Source organism: Anabrus simplex, chromosome 7, assembly GCF_040414725.1.
Source record: "Anabrus simplex isolate iqAnaSimp1 chromosome 7, ASM4041472v1, whole genome shotgun sequence".
Lineage (NCBI taxonomy): Eukaryota > Metazoa > Arthropoda > Insecta > Orthoptera > Tettigoniidae > Anabrus > Anabrus simplex.
In genome coordinates this window covers 108,878,597-108,906,192 of record NC_090271.1, presented here as the reverse complement: position 1 = coordinate 108,906,192, position 27,596 = coordinate 108,878,597, and positions in this window count along the sequence as shown.

The following is a 27,596-nucleotide window of genomic DNA, read 5'->3' as shown; positions in this document are numbered from 1 at the left end:
TCCTGACGTCAATCTCGTCAGAGGAGTTATTGAGATGAAATGAATGACGTGATACCCGATAGTAGGAAGGGAGAGAGTGAAACCCGGTGCCGGAACATTGCCTACTCCTGTCGAACAGCACCAAGGGGTGTATTCAAGGTTTAACGTCTCCATCTGACGGACGAATCACCATCAACAGCGTCATGTGCCCTCACTCCATATGAGCACTGCGGGGAGGTTGGGAATAGAATCCGGGCTTTGACAGGCAGTCTAGTCAACATTCTGATGGTGAAATATAAGGGCCAGTCAAATGAAAACCGAACACCCTCCGTAACACACAACACTGGCAACACTGTTGTTACGTATCGATACTGCCATCGCTGTGATAGGAGAACTGCATAGTGACAACTCACAGGTGAACGCAGTTGTAGGATTGTGACTTTGCTGGTGCGCGGACTAGTCTAGTGTGCTCGTTCAGGAGTAGACATGGTGGCAAGCAAAATAGAAAAGAGAAGTGTTGTTCGTTTTCTGGTGGCGCAGGGCACTGAAGACTCTTTGCAGAAACCGCGACGCGCCATAAAGTCAAAACGCCCTGGAATGCTGTCGGGCGGTGTCATCCTGTTGCACGATAATGCTCGCCCCCATACTTCCAATCCGACGAAGGCTACACTACAGCGATTTGGTTGGGAAACACTTCAACATCCTCCGTACAGCCAGAATCTTCCACCTTGGTGATTTTCAATTTTTTTTGATCTGAAGAAAGATTTTCGTGGACGTCGGTTTCATTCGGACGAGGAAGTGCAGGAGTGGGTGCGGTTGTGGATCCGTCAGCGACGTACCACTTTCCAGAAAACTGGAGTTGATCGTCTCGTCTCCCAGTGGGATAAAAGCGATTTTGGTAATTTCTTTTGTATAAAACCATTCCATGGTCACGTTGTAGTGGATGTTCATTTTCATTTGACTGATCCTTATATTTTTTGACCAACGGGACTCAAACCAGCTAACGACGATGTCAGACCGTATACTTAGCCTTAACGATCATGGCCATCAGGCGGACTCGAAGTAAGCAAGGAGTATGCCTTTAAAACAAAGATTCAGAGAACCAAATCCATGATAATCAACAAGCAAAAATTCATCAATGTCATCAACCTGGATAGAAACACCACTGAAAGGGATCACATTTTAAATACCTAGAAGACTGACTAACTCAAGAATGAGATCCGGATTTAGAAATCAAAACCTGAATCGTCCTCGCAAGAAGTGTGTTTGTGAGCTAAAACATATTTTGTACAATAAAAAACTCGTTGGTGTGTTGTAAAGTGTTGTGTTCTGCCGTGTCGAAGGATTAAAAAGAAGGCTTCAGCAATAATTAACTTCAGCCCTTTGTAATGTGGATGTATAGAAGAATGTTGAAGGTCCTATGGGAAGACCACTTCACCAACGAGCAGGCAATGGAGAATAGAAGAGAATAGAAAACTTCCATCCCCTAGTTCCGCATCGTCTGGAACTGAGAAGAGAGAGTAATAATTTATTGCAAACCAAATTATTTTTCGTACGTGCATGATTTTACTGTCAAAAATAAAGTAATCTATTAGTTCATTAAGCATTACAATTACGCCTAATCACTATTTTCACCCAATCTCTAAATTGTAGTTTTTTAAAATGGTACATTTTTCGCCATTTGCTTTACGTCGTACAGACACAGATAAGTTTACGACGACGATGGGACAGGAAAGGTCTAGAAATGGGAAGGAAGCGGCCGTGGCCTTAATTAAGGCACATCCCCAGCATTTGCCTGGTGTGAAAATGGGAAACTACGGAAAACCATCTTCAGTGCTGCCTACAGTGGGGTTCGAACGCACTATCTCCCGGATGCGAGCTCACAGTTGCGCGCTCCTAACCGTACGGCCAACTCGCCGGGTATATTTTTATTTTTTATTTTTGTCACGGGTCTGAATCCTTAGCTTACAGTAGACATTATGAATAAACTGAATGACTGTATGAATTAATTTCATGATTGTATTAATGCATGCATTAATTAATAAAAACTTCTCTCTACCAGTTACGAATAGCCACCAACTGGGCAGAGGTGCTGTAAAATCATAAGAAGTTTTAACCCTCACGAAACACAAGAAATCTGCCTATTTTTGCCATATCTTCGGATATAGCAAATATGACCCGATACAACTGGTAATAGAAGACAAGCTAGAGGAGAGAAGAGGACTTAAGTGAAGAAGATTACTCTGGGTGTGAAATCTCCGACGGTGGTTCAAAATCCTCAATTCAGCAAACACAAAATAGTAAAAATTACTGCTTGGTGGTCGTAGTCATTTATGAGGAAATGGCACCAGAAGACTTAGATGTATATTGTGCCAGGCGTGGGAAAAGAATTTCGACACACACAAAATAACTTCGAATAATTAGCGGATCCCTTTGACAATTTTATTATGTAGTTAATCTCTTCTCTCTTCAATTCAAGACTCTTCCAGGGTCAGGCAGGATCAAGGTCTGGGTACGTTACGGACTATCAGGTAATGCAGACTGGTGATAACGATATATGCAGCCAGAGACGTGCAGGAATGCCTCGCACATTAGCATGTAAATACTGTCAGTATCAGGCTAGAGGAATGGGCTAAATTGCATCATGGATATAAATACACTCGGTATGCTAAAATTTGCGACCTTGGTCCAATTTATTCAAAATTAAGGCAAAGTTTGTGTGGACATTAGGTTGACATTTCAACTAATTTTTATTAGCTTCAGAACATATTACACTATAAAGTCAAAGATGTCGTATCCTCCATGTCCCTGTACATATAATCTGAAATATAAAAGGGTCTCAAGATATATAGGCTGGTCGGAAACAACGTGAACCGTTATATGAGAGTCAGAGGGTTGGTCATAGTGATAAATAATTTGAAAAAAAATTAATTCGATATCCCACACCATTTTCATTTTATCAGCTGCTGAAGTTAGCCAATCAGATATCTTCACGGGTAAATTCAAATGGGCCTTGCGAATCGGTGTTGCGCTAAATTTGCACGTGGATCAAGACCGGCTTGATAGCAACTATGGACGAAAAACGTTCGCCAGGCGAGGGATTTGAGCACGGACCTACAAGCTGGCAGGATCACGCCATGGCACGGTGACACGAATGAAACCCATGGTGTGTTTGTGTTCGAAGCTGATTTCTCGACAAGGCCAATAAACCCGTTAGGACTACACAAAGTACGTATATTTGCCTTATTTTCCGTCCATAATTCTTCCATTCTTCTCTTGTGGGCTTCATTTCTGTTTCCAGACCAGGTTGTTCCAGTTTTCTTTGGTCTTTCCACTTGGCCAACTTGCTTTGGATCTGAAGATTACCTGAGACTAGACATCTGATGGTGTAATTTCTGCCTGTATCAAGTCGGTTTTGATTTCCCCAATCCATTTTATTGTGTTTGTATTAGCTTTACTTCTGTTTCCATACAATTAAGTCTATCTGGGTTCATACCACTAATAAGTCCATGTATTATTAATCTGCTTTTACTAATAACACTCTGAATATTTGTGTATTTTTTATTTCATGTTTGCCTCTTTTTCGGTATTGTCCGTCTGCGAATGTTGGACCAAAAATTGCTCTTATGATTTTAGCGTTCCTTTTTTCAATTTATCCATGTCTGCTCTGCTGTTCAAGGTTAGACTCTCTGAACCATAAAGGCATTCTGGTTTACTGATTGTATTGTAAAGTCTTAGTTTTGTGTGCTAGGAGATACACTTTTTGTTGTAGATGTTTTGGGTTGGTCGATAAGCAGTTTACATCTATTGGAATCTAATTTCGATGGCTTTTCTTTCGAGTCCGTTTCCATGAATTGTTTCACCAATATACTTAAAGTGTGATACTTGTACAGAATAATGCCTAGAATATAGTGGGGAGAAAGGAAGACCAGTGCGGAAGTCCTCAACTTATTAAATAAGAAAAGGAGCTTCTAACAATCGTCAAGGAACGAAGGCTCACGTACATTGGGCACATCATGAGAGGTGAAAGATATGAACCTTCCAACTCATCATCGGGAGGAAAATTGAAGCAGAACGATCTGTGGGTAGACGGAAAAATTCCTGGCTTAGAGACCTGTGCCGCTGGTATGGACGAACTTCCATTTAAATCTTTCTAGCAGCCAACCTTCGGAGGGAGAAGCCGTCCTAAGAAGGAGAAGAAGACTCGATTAATTTTTCCACATTTTGTCTCTACAAGTTTTGGTGCTTGTTTTTCGCAGGTCATGTATTCTGTCTTTTCAAAAAATTATTATTATTATTATTATTATTATTATTATTATTATTATTATTATTATTATTATTATTATAACCTGGATCATCGATAATTTATAATCCGTTACAACTATTTCATTCAGTTTACTCGAAGCCTGATAATTACTCACGTCTCAATGTTGCCTCACTCATGAGAACTTCTCTCTCTGTCATAAGATACAGCTCCAGCGAACGCCTGCAGCCTGTTAAACTCCATTCTTATACCCACTTGAGATACGAACAGTGTTATTTGTTCAATTTATTGTTAGCTGTTGGTGATTTTTTCGGCTCTCAGCACGATGCATCTTGCAGTCTTCTATTTGTTGTCAGTTCTCGTGCTGGCCTCTATATTCACCGGTCGTTCTCAATTACGGTCTGTTTACTTTCCTTTCCTCATCCGTGACCTATATTGCAGGCTGCAGATCGATTAGCAGACTTCGCACTACCTTACCGAGTTCATATCAATCTCTATCTCTTTATAGTGCCGGATGTTGTCAAACTTAATACGTGCAGTCGCTTAAGCGCGGCCAGTATCCAGTATTCGGGAGATAGTACGTTCGAACCCCACTGTCGGCAGCCCTGAAAATGGTTTTCCGTGGTTTCCCATTTTCACACCAGGCAAATGCTGGGGCTGTACTTTAATTAAGGCCACGGCCGCTTCATTCCCACTCCTAGCCCTTCCCTGTCCCATCGTCGCCATAAGATCTATCTGTGTCGGTGCGACGTAAAGCAACTTGCGAAAAGAAAAAAACAACAACTTAATACGGATCTGAATAATCTTTAAGAAAGTGGCCAAATGAAATACGTCTGAAATTTGGGCATATAGAAGACCCCGTTATAAACAAAATAACTTAATATTGACCAATGTGTGTGTGTGTGTGTGTGTGTGTATACCCTTATATAGGGTGCACTTCAAAAAGGTTCCAGTATTTACAGAGGAGGCAGCACACAGCAAACGAAGAAAAAAAAAGGTCCTATAAACAATGGTAGCAAACATAATATCTTCGGAGTAATGATCCACTACCATTACTATCAATGATCACGATTTGCCAATAATTTACGGAGGGTCGCATGCACCATAAGATGGAAATACTTTCCTCCAGTACCTAAACATTGGTCGTAAACCTACCAGCGTGTTGTATTATGGTCTTATTATGTGGCAGGGGCATATCTTGCACTCCAAGTACTTTGTCATAAAAACCATGCAAAACCATAGTAGTAGTCAACTGATGCAGTGCATCGTGGCCTGCCTGTTCACCTGACCTTAATCCTTTAGATTTTTGGCTTTAGGGACATGTAAATACCGTGGTGTATTCAGCCCCCTAAATGATGTGGTTACACAATTACAACACAAGTTCACTGCCTGTGATGTGATTCGACAACAGCCGGGGATGTTCCAACGAATGCGCTATTCCATGCTACGTAGGGTGGATGGCTGCATTGCGATGGATGGTGGTCACATCGAGCGGATGTTGTGACGAGTTGATCGAAGACATGGTGATCATTGATGGTAGTGGTAGGGACCATAACCCTGAAGATATTCGGTTTGCGACTAATGTATATAGAATCATTCTTCCTTCCTTTGCTGTGTGCTTTCTCTTCTGTAAATAGTGGCACCTTTTTCAAGGATATCCTTTATATACACTGATGGTGTGTGGGAGGGAAGTACAAATAACTTTATAAGAGGTAAAGATGAATATCCGCAGTTCGTAGTATGTGATTTAAAAAAATGTCGAATGGTTTATCCGAGGAAGGAGCTTAAGGTAGAGTGCGATGTTTGTAAAGTAGATAGTAGCTATATTTGCCCATGGGATTATACCATCCACCGTACCATGTTTCAGGCAATATGTAATGTGCGAGTAGTAATTCTAAGTATATCACTGCAACTTGATGTAGTAGGCCTATGCGTGCGTATGTTATATGAAAGAAAATTCAATACTGTACATTGCAGTGTAAGCTAAGTCCTAAGTCGTTCATCGTTAAATACTACCTAAGCTACAAACATCTAATTTTCAATATTTTAATTTTGAAATAGGACATTATTTTGACTTCATATCTATTCAGAGCCCTACCGATGAACCAGAAGAAAAAATATTTATGCTTATATCCCAAACACTCTGTATATAAGGTTTGTCTGCCCGGCTCGTTAAAGGCGTGCTCTGTTTTCCGAAAGGACGTGGGAAAATTAAGAAAGAGACTTCTACTTCTGGAGAGACACACATTTCTGCGGCTCACAAAGCTTGTGCAATGTTAATTCCTAAGGGCAAACGTGGTCGGCCATAGTCCCAACCCAGCAATAGTGACGAAGTAATGAATAGTGACAATGTTTACCTTCAGTTCCTCCATGGAACTTCGAAATCTATAAGGGCATGGTTTCGTGCTTTGTTTTGTGCCTATACATGGTACAATAGTACGTAGATAGCGTCAAATCATTCCCGCACACAGTAGCAAAAACGATGGTGGTATTGTTTAAGAGGAAGTACAACTGGGCAATTATCTTCTATTAACACTAATCAGAGGGAAGTCTGGCCCCGCGGTATAGGGGGCAACGGGGAAGGTCCGGGGTTCGATTCCCGGCCCGGTCAGGGGATCTTAAGTGTAATGATTAATATCCCTGGCTTGGGGACTGGGTGTTTGTGTCATTTTTGACGTTCCTTTCCTCACATTCATCACTGTACACTTCTGAAATTCCAATTAAACGCAGGTTCGTATCATATGGTGCAAGTAGGGGCAAAAGATCTCTATAGATCGACGCCCCGAGCAAATAGCATAAAAAAAATTCAGAGGGACAACATGGAAGGGTTCCGAGACACTTCGACAAATAAAGGTATCGGCCAAAGAAAGACAAGAGCCCCAAACTGCATGAAAATGAAAGACTCCCACGGCCTCAAATTTTCTAATACCGTCCGGGTCGGAAAGGAACAAAAGCTGAACAAGAGATGTCGGATAGTATAGATGAAAATGATGAGCTCGGCACAAATAACTAGAGGCAATACCAGGACTCAGTTAACGGCCCCGTGGTGGCTAACTCACGCTCCAAAGTATTTGAAACTATGTTATTATTATTTTTAAATTTCTTTTTTTTTTTTTTTTTTTTTGCTATTTGCTTTACGTCGCACCGACACGGATAGGTCTTATGGCTACGATATGACAGGAAAGGGCTAGGAGCGGGAAGGAAGCGGCCGTGGCCTTAATTAAGGTACAGCCCCAGCATTTGCCTGGTGTGAAAATGGGAAACCACGGAAAACCATTTTCAGGGCTGCCGACAGTGGGGTTCGAACCTACTATCTCCCGAATACTGGATACTGGGCGCACTTAAGCGACTGCAGCTATCGAGCTCGGTATTATTATTATTATTATTATTATTATTATTATTATTATTATTATTATTATTATTATTATTATTATTATTATTCGTTATGGATGAAGTTCCTTCCAGAAGTGAATGGTAGCTACGGACTTCTATGCGAGTTCATTTTGGAAGTGCAGTGCATGTCAAGAATGGAGTAAATTTTAATTATATGTACAGGCCTAGAATTAATAGAAACATTATTTTAAAAATAAATTCCATCTGATGGAGGCAAAACTGCTCCACATCTAAAGAAACATCTGAGGAATCAAGAACATGTCACGTTGTGTGCTTAATTGCTGGAAGGTAGGTCTGAAGGAGGGAACTGTTCCGCGAGGCACCAACTAGGAACTCTTGTGTATTCAGAGAGGTCGGCCTATTAAGTTCTGAATGGAGAGACATAATGAAGATGACAGCTATAGGCTATGCTTATGGTCTCTTCCTGGGCGTTTCTCCGGCATAAACCACTGCAGGCGTTGTTGTAGTAAGCATGACTCCGTTCGTCACGAAGTGCTCGAAGGGAGAATTTCTGAGAATCAACAGTTTCCTCACATCATGAATGGAAAACCATTTTCAGGACAGCCGACGTTGGGACCAGTACACCGCCTCCCGAATGGCGAGTTCTGTTTCAAGCCTGAGCTGCCCAGTCCTCCTCCCCCCTCCCCCGAAGTGGTAAACACGGCCGCTGTCATACTTTGTTGTTTGTCAACCTATAATAATTTCTTCTTCACGTTAACCCTTAACTACTAATATGTAATACTCGAGAACTCGCAAAACCTGCTACTGGTACTAGAATCCAAAGCACCGGGCGAGTTGACCGTGCGCGTAGAGGCGCGCGGCTGAGAGCTTGCATCCGGGAGATAGTAGGTTCGAATCCCACTATCGGCAGCCCTGAAGATGGTTTTCCGTGGTTTCCCATTTGCACACCAGGCAAATGCTGGGGCTGTACCTTAATTAAGGCCACGGCCGCTTCCTTCCAACTCCTAGGCCTTTCCTATCCCATCGTCGCCATAAGACCTATCTGTGTCGGTGCGACGTAAAGCCCATAGCAAAAAAAAAAAAAGAATCCAAAGCAACGATCATCGGAGTATATTCGCCCCGTACGGATTCCACAGAGAACTGATTAAAAATATACCAAGAAATTTTGTCGTGTTTGCCTTCCAAAGAAGAGAAGAAACACAAGTTAGTTGTACTAAGAAAGCTGTGTGTTTGAAGTTTTTGTACAAAGTGTGTACAGAGTGCATTGATAAGAAGGAAGAGATAAATTCAGGAGACGCAATGTTGATCCATTACACGTTATCTCAGTATTTACTTGGTGAAGTTCTGATTATATTTTTTAATGAGTGCATTGCTTTGACTATTATAAAAACATTTGATTTTAACACATACAGGTCGAAGGCCGTACGCCGTACGGGCTGTGTCATTTTTTGCGAAGAACGAAGCCCGCACGGCGTAGCTGTGTTGACTCGACAAGAGTGTGCACGTAATGGCAGTAGCGCGCGTACATAGACTGAACAACAGTGATTTGTACAGGTGTGTGTGTGTGTGTGTGTGTGTGTGTGTGTGTGTGTGTGTGTGTGTGTGTGTGTGTGTGTGTGTGTGTGTGTGTGTGTGTGTGTGTGTGTGTGTGTGTGTGTGTGTGTGTGTGTGTGTGTGTGTGTGTGTGTGTGTGTGTGTGTGTGTGTGTGTGTGTGTGTGTGTGTGTGTTACTGGGGGTTAGAACCACTTCCCCATGGAATTTTTACAAAATGAAAATAAACAGAAACCGACAATCAACAATAAACTAAATAAATATTCATGGACATTATTGTAGAACCAACAGATCTGTAATTCATTTATATCAATGCCCTTGTAATTACAAGCCATACATGCAACTTCATTGTGCTCTATCGTATTTTTGTAACTATAAGCCCCCCTCCCTTATCGGCCGATTATGGCTACGCTACTGGATGTATACCAACTGAACAGACGTAACGGGTAACACATAATATTTATATATACTAATTAATATGAAGATTTACCACTTATACAAACAATTCTGAACGGCCTAAAAACAAAAAAACTCAATATCTATATATATAAAAGCAAGTCGGGCTGGAGCGATGTATATATAAATATTTAAAAATGAAAAAAGACGTGAATTAATGAGGCACTTCCAGAAATCTCAGAAATTTGAAACTTGGTACGAGGGAAACTGATGACCCCAGGATCCCTAGAAAAATCGGAAATTCTCAAAATTCCCTGAAGGGGGCACGCTGGGGGGGGCTCAAATTTTGGGCTCAGCATAAGAACACAGTCGTATAGTATATCCAAAACGATAACCTATAGGTTCCGTGGGCTTAAAAATTTTCGGGAATTTCCTCATTTTTATCCCCCATCCCCCCAAATCAAGATGGCGGCACAACCTGCGAGACGAGGTAGACAATTGAAATTTGGTGAAATTATAGCTTTTGGTCCCTAACCGACGGGAAAATTCCAATGTGTTCAAATTTTTCACTTTTTAACCCCAAAGATATCGAAATATGGAGGCAATTTTAATGACTGCGCAGACATTCCTTTTGAGCTATTTTTTGGCTAAACGGTAAGTCGTATCACAAAACGGATGACACAATGTCTCTTCAATTCGGAGTGATCTACAACTTTGGTCCTGTGACATTTTGTCGTATCTCTCTCTCTTATACGTTAAATTTGGCCGTATTTCTGGATTGTTCGTAAATTTGGTGATTTTTTACAAGTATATTTTGTTGTTTGACACACTTATAAGAATGATAGGATCATCACGTTGTGTGCGCACATTGGCACGATTAAGGGACACATGTGTACCAAATTTCATGATTCTAGCTTATACTTAAGTAGGCAAAATGTAATGTAAAATGTTAAAAATGCACACAAATTTCACCCTATTCAAAATTTGAACTCAATTTATCCCCTTAATATGGGAGATACTAGGAAATGGTTTAGAAACAAACATGTAGAGCGATAAATGAGCCGTCTGATGGCGCAAACCGTTTCTTAATATCATAAACCGTTCAGGAGATATGAATCTCGAAGTGGAAGTCTGCAATTTTCAACGTGCTCATGCTTATCCGTCATCTATATATATAAAAGCAAGTCGGGCTGGAGCGATGTATATATAAATATTTAAAAATGAAAAAAGACGTGAATTAATGAGGCACTTCCAGAAATCTCAGAAATTTGAAACTTGGTACGAGGGAAACTGATGACCCCAGGATCCCTAGAAAAATCGGAAATTCTCAAAATTCCCTGAAGGGGGCACGCTGGAGGGGCTCAAATTTTGGGCTCAGCATAAGAACACAGTCGTATAGTGTATCCAAAACGATAACCTATAGGTTCCGTGGGCTTAAAAAGTTTCGGGAATTTCCTCATTTTTATCCCCCATCCCCCCAAATCAAGATGGCGGCACAACCTGCGAGACGAGGTAGACAATTGAAATTTGGTGAAATTATAGCTTTTGGTCCCTAACCGACGGGAAAATTCCAATGTGTTCAAATTTTTCACTTTTTAACCCCAAAGATATCGAAATATGGAGGCAATTTTAATGACTGCGCAGACATTCCTTTTGAGCTATTTTTTGGCTAAACGGTAAGTCGTATCACAAAACGGATGACACAATGTCCCTTCAATTCGGAGTGATCTACAACTTTGGTCCTGTGACATTTTGTCGTATCTCTCTCCCTTATACGTTAAATTTGGCCGTATTTCTGGATTGTTCGTAAATTTGGTGATTTTTACAAGTATATTTTATTGTTTGACACACTTATAAGAATGATAGGATCATCACGTTGTGTGCGCACATTGGCACGATTAAGGGACATATGTGTACCAAATTTCATGATTCTAGCTTATACATAAGTAGGCAAAATGTAATGTAAAATGTTAATAATGTACCCAAATTTCACCCTATTCAGAATTTGAACTCAATTTACCCCCTTAATATGGGAGATACGAGGAAATGGTTTAGAAACAAACATGTAGAGCGAATAATGAGGCGTCTGATGGCGCAAACCCTTCTTAATATCATAAACCGTTTAGGAGATATCAATCTCGAAGTGGAAATCTGCACTTTTCAACGTGCTCATGCTTATCCGTCATCTATCTATATACATAAAATTGTTCGTGTCTGTTTATTTGTCTGTTTGTCTGTTCCACTATCACGTCGAAACGGCTGGATAGATCTCAACCAAACTTCATATTTAGAGTATACTCATCCCGGGGAAGGTTGCGATATGCATATCATTTTAAAATCTTTGAATACACGGGGGATTTATAGGAAAACCAGAATGGTTTTTCCACCATCACGTCGAAACGTCTCGATAGATCTCAACCAAACTTCATATTTAGAGTATACTCCTCCCGTGGAAGCATTCGATATGCATATCATTTTAAAATCTTTGAATACACGGGGGTTTATAGGAAAACCAGAATGGTTTTTCCACCATCACGTCGAAACGGCGGGATAGATGTCAACCAAATTTCATATTTAGAGTATACTCATCCCGGGAAAGGTTTCGATATGCATATCATTTTAAAATCTTTGAATAGACGGGGGTTTATAGGAAAACCAGAATGGTTTTTCCACCATCACGTCGAAACGGCTCGATAGATCTCAACTAAACTTCATATTTAGAGTATACTCATCCCGGGGAAGGTTTCAATATGCATATCATTTTAAAATCTTTGAATAGACGGGGTTTTATAGGAAACCCACAATGGTTTTCCTCCATTTTCTCTTATACTATTGATTTTCTGTAAACTTCGTTTACCGTACGTGAAACGTCTCTTCATTATAAACAACTTTCGTTATGTTCATAATTTACCTTACTCTTTACATGACGGAGAAATTTACAATTTTCTGCTGGTACCATGCTCTGCATTGAGTGTCCGACAGACCGACAACGAACCTACAGGTTACCATGGCAACGTCTATGACTGCATGCCAGCAGGGAAGTAACGTATTGCCATTTTCCTCATCATGCTTTTAAATTCGTGGTTGTTCCTTGGGTAGAAGGCAAGAGAGGCTTCAATCGGCCTATCTTCGGGATATTGGCGGAATATCGTTGGATGTTATAACCGCCTTCGAATAGATTAAGTAATAACACCATTAGTCATATTCTTATTTTTTGTTTACCTAGGAATCAATGGACCTAAATTTCTCCTCTGTTACCGCTTTATTATATCCATAACTCACACTAGCATAATTTATTGAGGGGCATTTGATTTTCCAATACATTAACTTGGTATTTACATATTTGTCGTTATCCGGCTGTCCTCAGTTATAATCCATTTTCTATTACTTTCAACTTTCTTAACTGTATTATTTTCTTCCTTAATTACGCCGTATGTACGCGAGTGCTTCAAACTACTGGATGTATTTCCACCCATACTCATATTTAGAATACACCTGTCCTTGATAGGTTTTAGGGCAAATATTGTTTCTAAATCCCTGAACTGACTGGGGGTTTATACGAAACCGAAACAGTGATTTTGCATTTCCACAAAATATACACAACCAACGTTGATTTAAATCTACCTGCCTTGGTAGAAATTAATTTCTAAACCTTTTTTCTCATGTGGATCATTTCGATACGAGGATTAATAAGGGAGATATCATTAACGGACCGTTTTTTTGTACAAGTCCCATCGGACTTAACTCACCAGCGGGTGCGTGTAAAGCGTATTCCTTACAACTTGAAAACTACTGAAGACATTCGAACCAAAATTCATATTTAGCATCCACCTGTCCAAAGGTAGGTTTTAAACGTAAATAACATTTCATGTTCCGGAATGGACTGGCGGTTTATAGGGAACACAAATGGTGATTTTACTCTTCCACAATATATACAGAACAAGACCAACCTGACTGGAAATCGACCAAACGTGATGGAATTCCACCTCTAAACCTTTTTTTCATGTGCATTGTTTCGTCAGGAGGATTAATAAGGGAGATAGCATGAATGGTCAGTTTTGCAGGTTAAGTCCAGCGGACATAGCCAAAAAGGTGTTTTACATGGAGCAGATTCCTTATCTATATAAATCAAATCGTAACGACTGTGTGCCTCTACACTGACTATTTTGGCGAAATTTTCGTACAGCTTTCCGTTTAAGGGGTAATAATGACCATCTGCATAATTTTTGGTTTAGTTTCCTGAAAGTCCTAATTTTTACCCGCCTCGCCCAAAATCCAGACTGCGGCATAATCTGCCAGAAGAAAAAGAAGATAATTGAAATTTGACAAAATTATACGTTTTAGCCTGTAACGAACGGAAAATATCCAAGATCATTAAATTTTTCACTTTTTATCCCCGAAGAATATCGAAATATGCAGGCAATTTTAATGATGGTGCAGACCTTCGGAAATTCCTATCACATAACAGATTGCACAATCTCCGTTCAATTTGGAATGATCTACAACCTTGGTCTTATGACTTTTTGCCGTATCTGTATCCCTTTTACGTTTGATTTTTCTCTATTAATGGATGTTAAGTCAATTTGGAATTTTCACATGCATAATTCACACCTTCGATTACTTATGTGAAATATAGAATCATCAAACTCTTCACGAAAATTGGCCCACCCAGTAGCCATATATGAGCCAAATGCTATGTATGTATCCGAAAAGTAATGTAATGTGAGATAATCTTACAAGAACGTTACCCTGTTCCACGCTTCTAACTCAATCTGACCCAAGAATAGATGACATATCATAGGACCAGCCATTTAGGCCACTAAATCCGGCGTGTCTTATGGTATAATCCTTTGTCGATATGACGTACGTTTAGTAGCAGTTAATCTGTAAATGAAGGTCTTCAATATTCAATATTGTAAACACGCATATACTTTCGTATGTCGATCTATATATATTCACTTATGTCGATTTGTAGCGATCGAGAAAGGGTGGGTCTGCTATTGTAATCAGTACTCCCCACACCGACTTTGACTGGCAGTATGAAAGGGTTCCTTCTCCAACTCCTGTGTAATGTCATTAGTAAGGAAGGTCTACAATTGTAATGAATAGTTCACTTCTCGATTTGACTTGCAGAAGGCAAGTGAGCATGCAGTTTTGTTAAAAACTCCCCTACCCGATTGTGTTTGGCAGTAGGCAAGGGTGTCCGCCATTATAAAGAAATGTCCTCATCTGAAATGTGACTGGCATTAGGCATAGTGGCCTGCTATTTTGATGGAAACTCACCAACTTGGTGTGACTGGCAGTAAGCTGGCTGGAAGTAGGAAAATGGGCCTGGCATTATAATGATAACTGCACAACTCAATTTCGAGTGATAGTAGGGTAATTGCCTGCCATTATAATAAAAACTGTAATCTGTGTGGAAGTAGGAAAGGGGGGCTGCCATTTTAACGAAAACTCCCCAAATCGATTCTCTCCGCATAGTAGGCAATGGGGCCTGCAATTATAATGTAAACTTCCCAACTCGATTGTGAATGGCAGTAGGCAAGTGAGCCTGCCGTTATATCACAAATCCATAACAAACACTTTACATTGGAAACAACGTACGGGGACCTCCCCATGCTCTTTCTCGGATAACGCTAAGAGACATGCAATTTTAAAACAATCTTATTTACTGCATGCACACTATTTACTTCGATATTCGAATACAATGTAGAATACCGTAGCGAAGCACGGGTACATTCGCTAGTCAGTCATATTTTATCAGCTAAGATTATACATTGAACTTTAAAACAGAAGTGAAAACCTACTAATTTCATTCTACTATTTTCATGGTAAGGGATCTATTAATAATTGTATTACAGTTTTTACAGATATGAACTTCAATATAGTGAAATAAAAAACTTACCTAAGTTCAGAACTAGTATTTAATTTAAAAATCCAAAATTAGTGAATAATGGCCAAATGAGCAAGATCCCAATGTGTTAAATATATTTACTCCTGCGAAATATTTCTGTATAGCACTTTCTGTGTTTTCATCTTCCTAAAATTGTCCGTAAGAGGGTTTGTTTAAGATCTACGGAGTAGAAATATAACACATGTTTTTTTCTGAATTTTAAACTATCCTTGTTTTACTATCTGCCACGCGATCATAGTCACCGGTACCACATGTCGCTTTTGGGGCAACAGAAATGCCGCTGAGGTACGTGGGTTAACATTGGATTGTGTATGTTGGGTAGTCAGCCCGAAGGCTGGTTTGATCCTCTGTAGCTCCGCCAACAGCTGTCATAAACAGCCTAGGCGTCACTGAAGAGGCGTACTAGGGAAATGAGGAGTGAGGTAGTTTCCCGTTGCTTTCCTCACCGAGCCAGCCGTTGCTATTCCATATCAGTCTGCCAAGCCCACTGAAATGCATGCACCAACCGACCCTATGAGCGATATTTTCACACCATTCATAACAGGGACTGGCTGCATAAGGAATGGTATTACTAGCATCACTCGTACCTCAGTCACTTTCATATTGTCAAAGCCAAGGATGAGACTGAGACAGGTCAATGAAAGTAACAAATTTGATATAGCCCACACCAGAAGACATAGTGCACTGTAAACACTACATCTCGCCAGCAAAGGCATAACATTGGATTAAGTAATACAATCTAGGAAACCACTTTTAAAGTGAACGTGGGGTCTGATAATTTCTACAACTTTTTAACTCCGTGAATGGTTCTTGCGTTATGAACAGTGTGTGCAGGCCTAATCGAACTGAGTGATTCGAAGCTATATTAACACATTTACATAATGTGAAGTGTTGAGAGAACTATGTTGTAATCGCTTGTAAACAGTGCCGGCAACATGGTAATGATTGTTCAGCCTCGTCTTAGACAAACACCAGCGTAATTGAATAGGACGCGTGATTGCATAATTTCAATGTCGTTGGTTATATAATGGAATAATATACATGTATTAATGATATGTACTACATAACTATGTGTGTCATACCTTGAACATAGTCATCAATTTTCTTGGGCGATTGAATGAAGGGTGGAATATATTTAATAATGAATGAGAATAAGATGGAATGGTGCGAAGAACTTAGTAAAACAAGCGGCTATGAGCCAGTTTGTACTGCAGCTACTTCTGATTCGAACTAATTTCATGAGTAAAAATGTATTGTTAGCTGGGTTGGAACGAATCATTATTACTTATTATTAGCGTACGTTTTATTTAGTTATAGGTTAGTACTCATAGTTATATAAGTGAGTAGTACCATAAGCCAAATAGGCCTACTACTATGATAGAGTGTCGTTAACTACAATTAAGGAGTGTCTGTTCAAAAGGTACTATTTCCACTTCAAATTAAATAAATAAATAAATAAATAAATAAATAAATAAATAAATAAATAAATAAATAAATAAATATATAAATAAATAATTTTGAACGGGGCTGTGTCGGGATCACAGTCACAAGGTTTCACGTAGAATTCGCACCACGTGATGAATATTGTCGAAATAAATATTCTAGTCAGTATGAGTTTGGAATTTTATTGTTGCTTTCTTTGACTGTCGCAACTCGCCCCATGATATTCGACCTCCTCAACTTTCAGACGCTCCCGATAAGCCTTTCTATACTCAAACTGCTGATTTTAGAGAGCCGGGATGAATTGTACCGACAGTTGAGGCGCTGGCCTTCTGACCCCAGGTTCGAACCTGGCTCTGTCCAATAGTATTTGAAAGTTCTCAGCCTTGTGTTGGTAGATTTACAGGCAGGTAAAAGAACTCATACGGGGCAAACTTTCGGTACCTCAGCGTCTCCGAAAACCGTCAAAGGTAATTAGTGTGACGTAACACCAATAACATTGTTATTATTGTTTGTTTTATATGTTTTTAATTCTGATAAGATGCTCTATGTTTTCGAAAATATTTTACTGTCCTTGCATTGAGACTTTTGTGAAAGAAAAAAGTATTTACCTACACCTTACTACCACAGTTTTGCCAGTTGTTTAATATTTTATATTTTTTTATCTTATACTTGCAGAACTCACTGAGAAGAATCAACCGACACCTAATACGACCTGCTAACATGCCTGAGTCCAGAGCTATAGTGACAGTCAACCACGTGGCATGGCCACTTGTACATCAAGATGACGGTGCTATTACATCACCTAATGACGTGATACCCAGGTAAGAGATTTGTTAATAGGTAGACCTTTTTATTAAGAAGCAGTCTCCCTACGAAGGTTGGCGATCCATTTGATTATAACTCGCGAAACAGCGGCTCGAAATATTTCAATGGAAGTCCGTCCATACCAGCGGCGCAGGTCTTAAAGCCTTGATTCCTCTTGATGATGAGTTGGAGAAGTTCATATCGTTCACATCTCATGAAGTACCTTATGTGCCTGAGCTTTCGTTTCTTGATAGTTGCTAGAAGCTCTTTTTCCTTATTTAACAAATTGATTGAGGTGGTTTGGGCAAGTAATGAGGATGGAGCTAACAAGGACAGCATTTGTTAACATGGAGAGATATGTGGCAGGAAAACGGATGGTGGGATAACGAAGAATCCACTCGATGAACATCGTAAAGGTCGGGGATGGACACTAGAGGACGTCATTAACAATGCCGTAGAACGTATCTCAATATGACAGAATTTTATTTATTTTATTTTATTTATTGACTTGTTTTACATGGCGTGGCTCAGGCTATGAAGCCTGCTGTTATGCCAAACCATCTTATATCCAATACATTGTAGAAACTACAGAGTATTAAGATTTCTAATTACATATAATTGATTATAAAATTAAACTTAAATAAAAGTTATAAACAAAAGGTAAATTTCTGAGAGTCACTCTTAAGAAACATTAAATACTAATTTCTTAAGTCTATGTACCATTTATATTTTAAAAAATGCATTTCTACTATATATGTCTCTAATTACAGCCGGAAGGGAATTCCAAGAGCGTATGGTTGCAGGTATGAATGAGTTGCCGTAACCGGTCGTGCGGTAAATTGGGAAGCTCATCAGGGAAGAGGTTTCTGACCTTGTAGGTATACTGTTTGGAGATGTCAAGTATTTAAGATCCATTCTCAGATAACTTGGTGTGTCTGTACGGAGAATGCTGTGAACAAGGAAAACAGAGTGAAGGTTTCTTCTCTCCGCCAAATAAGTTATGAAAATGCTCGCTAACAGTACCCGGGAAACCGGAACTATAAAATGATGATGATGATGATGATGATGATGATTGTTCCGTGGTTTATCGTGGATCGCAGAGGTGAAAGAAGGTGCCGGGGTGAATGGGTCTAACTACAATGTCAAAATTAAAACATAAAACTTAAACCGAAGGTTATATTTTCAAAATTCAAAATTTCACAATTTACAGGTACAAGTAACCAACATTAAACAAGTCTTGGACGACAAAATTGGTGGTATAAACAGATCGTGGGCTTCAAGCTCTCACTTAACTTTTCCTGAGCTCCAAGCTCAAATTTACAAAAGAGCACAAATTTTATACAAGGGCAGAACTCCCTTAATACATGGAGCGCTTGCTCCGTAAATTACAATATCAAGCCTCCCAGAGGCACTTTTACAACACTTGAAAAAGAGCTATCGTGTTCTCCGTTTTCCAAGGCTACTCAAGGCAACATATCATGGAAATCTAATAATCACTGGCCTTACAAGGCACTATTTACAAATAGAAATCTTATTACACAGAGATATCTAGTGCCCAACCTACAGAGCCTTAGTGAAAATAACAGGTTAAATAAACAGCCCGAGTACAATATGAAAGGAGTCAAAGTCTGAGCTCCAAAAAATTTAAAACTTATAAGGCGCTTGGCCGACGAAACAGGGGCTATTCCCAAACTACCGAGGTTGCTCGGATGGAAATAACTTTAATACATTGCAGAAACGAAAGATTACAAAAACGTGGCACCTCAAACCAAAATGAAGGGGAACTCGCGAACGTACTTCACTCTCTATCCCCGATTTACAGTTAAATATTTTATGAAGTTATTACATTAGCCAGCAGAAAGTTACATTTTTAGAAAAGAAGGTTACATAGTCAATGATTCGGACCTTTCCCCCGGGTTAAACTGCGGAACTAGCAAGAAATAAAGATGTTATGTGGCCATTACCTTGTAGCAGTTTTAGCAGCTGACGAACAGGCCGCCAGCCTCCTGCTTTGATACACACAGTCAGTAAGATGACGGTCAGTTGGCCAAGAGACGTGAAAATCTGCAGTTTATAGACCCTCGGGGATAGTTCGAGACCATTCAAGATTAAACAAGCCACACCCTCTTATTTTTATTGGGTAATTTAAAAGTTACACACAAAGTCGAAGAAGAAGACTGTGATTGGTAGAAAATTAATTACAGAAATTATTGATTGGTTGGATTCAAAACTGGTAGAAAGAAAAGATAAATATTGCCAACCCAAAAATAAATGAACATCAGTTAGTAAAAAAACTTAGGAATACAAAACTTCTTTAAATCAAAAGTTCTTTCACTTCGCACCAGGGTGCATGATCATAGTTTTTAGTAGTGACATCTATGGAAGAATGTCCAAACTTCTTGATGAATGGCAAACCAAACAAGTAGAAATACAGTCAGTTCAGGAAACTTCACAATAACAAAATTACATCATATTTTAGTGGTGACATCTTCTGAGTAAATTTATAAGTTGGTGCAGGTTCAGTTTCACTGTTTCACCCGCAGAGGAGTTCTTTTAGGCGCTAGATTTAAATGCGCGGCGTCGGGGTGTACCTCCCGGTACAATGATAACGATAATGAGGAGTTCCTCGTTGGTTTTCCTTTCTACCCAGGATATTCGAAGCATTCTTCTGTACAAGTATAAGGCGTGATCGAAGAGATTCCGTTTGAGGACATTACTGCAGCAGACATGCAACGTAGCGCGACTCCGATGCGGGTATATCAGCAAGGACCTATAGGTAAAGGGATTAGTGTGGCAGTCATGTCGTGCCGAGATGCGTGCGTTAAATGTGGCGACAAGGAACTATGGTGACGTTATTACCAAATGCGTCCAAACAGGACCAACGTGCTGTTATTCTGTTCTTGGCTGACGAAGGACAAACACTGGTTGACATCCATCGGAAATTGAATACTGTGTATGGGGGAGCATGTCCGTCGAAATCCACCGTTGTGGAATGGTGCACCAAGTTCCATGCGGGTCACGTTTGGACACAGGACGCCAGTCGATCTGAGAGGCCAGCCTCACCCATTACGAACAACAACACTTGATCACTCGCTCTATAGTCCTGATCTCTCCCCATGCGCTTATCACGCTTTCGGTTCCCCAGAATGGCCTTAAAGTGTCGACGCTTCCTGTCGGAAGGGGATGTGCAGCAGGCGGTTAAGGACTTCTACACGCAGCAGGACAGTGTTTTACACACGGGATCTTCAAACTGGTTTCTCGGTGGGATGAGTGCTTCAATGCTCCCGGTGATTTTGCGTGGTTACATCCTCATTCAGGACTGCACGGGCGTCGAACGGCAACTCTTTGATCTCCCCTCGTACATTTCAAAAGCTTCAATCTGCCCCTCCAGCTAAGTGATGAGCGTCCAGCCTTCAGAACCATACAGAAGGGCAGGGAAAACAAGATCACAGCATGTAAACTCGGAGCCTCGGGGATAGTTCGAGACCATTCAAGATTAAACAAGCCACACCCTCTACTGGTCAATAAGGCCCTCATACTGTTGAACAAATTTTTGGCTTTCCCAGTCCTGTATAAGACTTTATTCTTTGAATAGCAATGTTCTGTCAAGATATTCGAAGGGGGCCACACTTGCTGAACAATTGCGTTGTTGATGTGAGGGGAGGCCTGTGTAGGTGTTTAAGAAAATACAATCAGTCCTTCCTCTTTATAATGAGATACCGAACAAAGTTGCCCCTTGTGTTATCTAGAAAATATTTTAATTTTAAAACGCGACTCGCACGGAACTTTGTGTACCATTCCACAACGATGGTTTTTGAGAGATATGCTAACCGATGCAAGGATTTCATTCTCCGATGGATGTCCATCGGTGCTTGTCCTTCGGCAGCCGAAAACAGAATAACAACACTTTGGACGCATTTGGTAATAACGTCGCCATAGTTCACGTGACCGCATTTAACACAGTCACCTCGGTACGACACGACAGCCACACTAATCCCTTTGACTACATATCCGCTGCAGCAACGCCCTCAAACGGAAACTTTTGATCACGCCTTATATTTTATATTCATATCTACCATCACGATATAGAGAATAATGTGGTAACTTCCTGCCCAATTAGCCTCGCTCAAATTCCCAGGTCTGGTACTGAGTTTAAGGATTCAAAAGAGGTAACACAACCAGAAGTGTTTTCCCAGTTTATCTTCTAGTGAACCAAGGGATGATACTGTACCTATAATCTGCGACTGTTACCTTTCCAATACCGATTGGATCCTCAAATAAGGAAACCATAAAAACTAATATGACGCCAGAATAGGGTGTGCAAGAAAGTATGAGGAGTAAGTTAGTTTGTCATTCCCTTCCCCACTGGACCAGAAAGTATAACTGAGCTTGAAAAAGCGAGTTAAGATCCCAAATACCATTTTTATGCACACCGCAGATCTGCAGAATACATAGCAAAACTCTGATGTGATACACCTGACTCTAAAATCTCACTATGCTGCATTTTATTTTCAGTATGATGCATTTTTACATGTTCTCTGCTTCGAGACCAACCGCCAAATGTCTACTGCTACTACTAAATCGCTTACTTGCCCTGAAGGGGGAGGCGGGCCTCCTGGACGGTGAGGCCCTTTCTCAGGCCAGGAAATTTGTATCGGATCAGGAGATGTGCGGTGAAGGCGAGAGGGTTGGCGGCCGTGGCCTATACTAGGAATTGTCCCGGCATTCTTCTCTTATACAGGGGAATGGAAAACCACGGGAAACCATTCTCAGGACAGTCGACGTTGGGGCCCAGCTCCTTTCCGTCTCCCGAATGCAGACGCGTAGACCCACGGCAGAGCCGCGGCCACCCCTTCTGCCAAATGTCTTGCGGTAACGTCTTCTACTCTATCCCTTTCACGCCAACTACTCAGTGGCCCTGCTAGCTGTGACGCAGCCTGTGCAGACGACCATTTTTTTTTTTACGGATTTTATGCTCTCGTTTGCGTGTACAGAGGGATGTGAGGATACTTTTGACCAGACAGTGTATTTCGATGCTTAAAAGAGAGTAAAATTATTAACTTTTGAACTAAACTTTTACCAACTCAAAAATAGCGAGTTCCACGCTTTACATACAGTATTTAAATAGATTCCTACCCGACCATTCAAACAATCGAGATTATACATTATGCGAGTTAATTCCACCCAATGCAGTTGGCTATGAATAGTAATAGGTTCAACATCAGTTCTGTCGCATATTAATGACCGTTAACTGTCATATTAGTAATCTATGCCATGAAGATTTGCGTATATTATATTCACAGCAGTCGTTTCACAATAAAGTCAGTATATTTAACTTTACTGCTTTTACTATTGAAGATTCATATTCAATTGGTATGCAAAACAGAATCGCAAATAAACCTGCTGAATATCGCAGAAAATGGAATTTTAAAAATCAACGTTATTTAGTAGGAAATGTCGTCAAGCCCGCTCTAACGTAATGTAGTGGGAGTAACATAAATTCTAGGGGATGCTAATGGGCCGAACCCCTAATGTTTATTCAAACCTCATAGCATTACCGACGTGCGGGTAGACTCGACTTGTTACTCGCTTCAGTAAGTTTGCATTCTATCCTATTACTGCATAAACATCCGGGCCCTATTTATCTCAAAAGGAAATAAAATAGCAATAATAACAACACCAAGAGTGTGGGCTGATCTATAGTCTAATTTGATTCCCTCAGGCGGCCTGCGTGTCAATTTTGACGTTATGTTTTACTCTACCAGATGCCATGGACATCGGAGGTTTATGGATCGACCTGTCGCAGATTTTTAATTTGTGGGGTGGAAACCGAAAGTGTCAATAAATGTTTTTCTTCACTCCGGCATCGTACAACATTAAAGATACAAAATTAATGGTGTGTAACAATAAAAAAAGGGAAACAAAATAAATAAAAAGAATAGTTGGTGGATAGAACCAAGAGAGCTACAGACGGTTCTACATAAACAGAACCTGCCAAACATCACCTATTAGAAACTGCAGAAAGGAGTTATACAGGATAGTTGTATTATAGACAGAAACATCTTAAATACTGACCAAGCCAGTAGAACGTCTTGTGTGTAATCATAGAAGAGTTACTGAAGGAACAAAGAAAAAAATAAAGAAAGAAGGAAAGAAAAGAAAAACATATACTTCGGGAAAATCAAAAATCAAAATCATATTGATACCGATTAATTTATTTGCATGTCCGACTCGTTGGCTGAATGGTCAGCGTACTGGCCTTCGGTTCAGAGGGTCTCGTGTTAGATTCACGGCCGGGTCGGGGATTTTAACCTCCATTGGTTAATTCCAATGGCACAGGGGCTGGGTGCTTGGGCTGTCCCCAACATCCCTGAAACTCACACACCACACATAACACTATCCTCCACCACAATAACACGCAGTTACTTACACATGGCAGATGCCAGCCACCCTCATCGGAGGGTGTGCCTTACAAGGGCTGCACCCGGCTAGAAAGAACCACTTGAAATTACTTTTATTTATTTGCATCTAACAAACCATTTTCGAGAGGCATATGTATGGTATTTAGTGTCGGCAATTGTAAGGTGCAGTGCCCTGACAGGGAGAAGCTAACTCAGGGCCTATGAAACTACCACGAATGAAATAATCAGTTCTCTCGAGTATGATGAGACGAGGTCTCTCTGATAAAAAAGCCTTCTGTATGTCTCTCAGTCATGGCCATCCGTCAATACTTTACATCACAGCCTGCACGTTTGCTAGGTAACATCGTGTCACACGTTTTGCATCGCTAATTTCAGATGACTCTAGACATATGTATCTCTAGGGCCCGGATGTTTATGCATTAATAGGTTAGAATCCAAACTTACTGAAGCGAGTAATAAGTAGAGTCTACCCTTACGATGGTAATGCTATGAGGTTTGCATAAACATTAGGGGTTCGGCCCATTAAAGCCCCTAAAATTTATGTCACTCCCACTACATTACGTTAGAGCGGGCTAGACGACATTTCCTACTAAATAACTTTGTTACTAAATAACTTTGTTATTAGGAAATGCCGACTAGCCCGCTCTAACGTAATGTAGTGGGAGTAACATAAATTTTAGGGGATGCTAATGGGCCGGACCCCTAATGTTTATGCAAACCTCATAGCATTACCGTCGTGCGGGTAGACTCGACTTGTTACTCGCTTCAGTAAGTTTGCATTCTAACCTATTACTGCATAAACATCTGAGCTCTATTTATCTCAAAAGGAAATAAAATAGCAATAATAACAACACCAAGAGTGTGAGCTGATCTATCGTCTGATTTGATTCCCTTAGGCGGCCTGCATGTCAATTTTGACGTTCTGTTTTACTCTACCAGATGACATGGACATCGGAGGTTTATGGATCGGCCTGTCGCAGATATTTAATTTCTGGGTTGGAAACCGAAAGTGTCAATAAATATTTTTCTTCACTCCGGCATCGTACAACATAAACTGCCGCACAGCTAATATTTTTCTCTCTTTCAAAAATATGGCTACTACTCTCGTGTTTGAATCTAGGATATTTTGGTCCGCCGACTGTCACTTTCTCACTCATCCACGCACAATATTAACGCATTCTGATGGAATTTTAGATAAACTTGTTGTTTGTCTATATAATTCCCAATTAGGAAGAAAAGTGAGTGCAATTGCTCCTCGTTCTTCTATGAAGTATGACACTGCATTTGCATTAAGGAATTCTCATTAGTCAGGTCGGTAGATGCAGAGTGGGTCTCGAACCTCAAGTAGCCACGGCTGGTCAGTGGTCCAGCAGCTCTGCACTCTGACCGGCCACGGATCTACCGTGGCTCTACGCCTGTGCATTCGGGAGATCTGACAGGGCTGGACCTCACGGCTGGCCCCAACCGTCGGCTGTCCTGAGAATGGTTTTCCGTGGTTTTCCATTCTCCTGCGAATGCCGGGGCTGTTTCTAGTATAGACCACGGCCGCCAAACCCCTCACCTTCTCGGAGCATCTCCTTCACCGTAACAAATCTCGCGGCCTGAGAGAAGGCGTCACCGTCTAAGAGGCCCGCCTCCCCCTTCAGGGGAGGAATGAAAACATTTTAGTAATATTAGTCTCATTAGAACTACAACATCGTATCGGATGAATTTTCCTAGTTGTTTAACGTTACAAACCACATTGCAGGTTTTCGGCAACTCAAGAATGGGAGAGGGTTAGGATTAGGAAGTAAGCGGCCGTGGCCGTAATTAAGCTACAGCCTCAGCATTTGCCTGGGTTGAACATAGGAATCCATGGAAAATCATCTTCAGGGTTGCTAACGGTGGGATTTGAACCGACTATCTCCCGAATGCAAGCAGGCAGCTACGCTACCCTAACGGCACATATTGGACGTTATTTCGTAATATAATGTCAGAATTATGTCCTTGTCTCGTGGAGCGTATGTCGTACTAGTGAAAAGACGAGAAGAAATGCATTTTAAACATTTTAATAGATCTAATTACGCTTATAAACATGGTCTATGCATTACCAGCGACGTCCTGCCATTTATTCCACTATAGACCTTGAGAATGTGTTCTATTTTATCAAACGGGAATGGATTCTTAAGTTGTACATAATTTATCAGAAGTATGTTACCTTAACTGTTGCTCTGTTTGTTTACAGCATACTTTGTGGTAAGTCTTGAGATACATTAGTAGCAAAGAAGTGGCCACTTTACTTCAAAGGTTTATTTTAAAGTTAAGGCAGAAACGCTCTGGTGCTGTAAGCAAGGATACTGGTTTCTTCTTTTTCTTCTTCTCCTTCTGTGCGAATGAGTCACTTAGGAGCACGCGAAGTCAACATTTGTTGAGCTTTCTTCTTTGCCCAATAGTTCTTCATTTTCATCGATTGTTGTGATTTCTGTTCCTCCGACCAAGTACGTTGTGTTCGTTTCTTCTCATCTTCCTCAAATCGCCTTGTGCGAACAATTTTCCTGATTACATTTCTATCCTGCAGATTTGGTGATCCTAGTTCAGTGAGGTGTTTTTCTACTTGCTTATACCATTTTGATTTCGTTCGTTTGATTTGCAGAAATTTTGTGTATTTGATAAGTAAGTCTGGTGTCATTCATTTTTTCCAAATAGCTTAAAAATTGAATTCGTCGAAGTCTCCTTGTATCATTCAGTTTAGATTTAAAAAATATGTTCCCGAGTTGGGTTTGGGGTAATGAATTCCAGTTTTAATTCTTAGCTTAAGATTTTTATCACGATTTTCCTTCCTTTAAATTTTTATGATGTAATTTGAGAGTTTCTGAAGCATAAAGGGCTTTGTTTGAGCACTGTTTATTAATGACTAATTAAAGGATTTTAATTTGCCTTTTTAAAAATCTAGCTATTTTCTTACATAATAATTAATTTCGTGTGCCTATTTCTAGCTGAGTACAGCCCTTGTAAGGCAGACCCTCCAGTGAGTGTGGGCGGCATCTCCCATGCGTGTTCTTGTGGCGGAGGATAGTGTTGTGTGTGGTGTGTGAGTTGCAGGGATGTTGGGGACAACACAAACACTCAGTCCTCGAGCTAAGGGAATTAACCATTTAAGGTTAAAATCTCCCACCCGGCCGGGAATCGAACCCGGGACCCTCTGGACCAAAGGACAGCACGCTAACATTTAGCCATGGAGCCGGTCATTTTCATACAGATAAGTCGCGTAAGTGCGGCCAGTATCCAGTATTCGGGAGATAGTAGGTTCGAACCCCACTGTCGGCAGCCCTGAAGATGGTTTTCCGTGGTTTCCCATTTTCACACCAGGCTGTACCTTAATTAAGGCTACGGCCGCTTCCTAACCACTCCTAGCCCTTTCCTGTCCCATCGTCGCCGTAAGACCTGTCTGTGTCGGTGCGACGTAAAGCAAATAGCAACAACAACAAC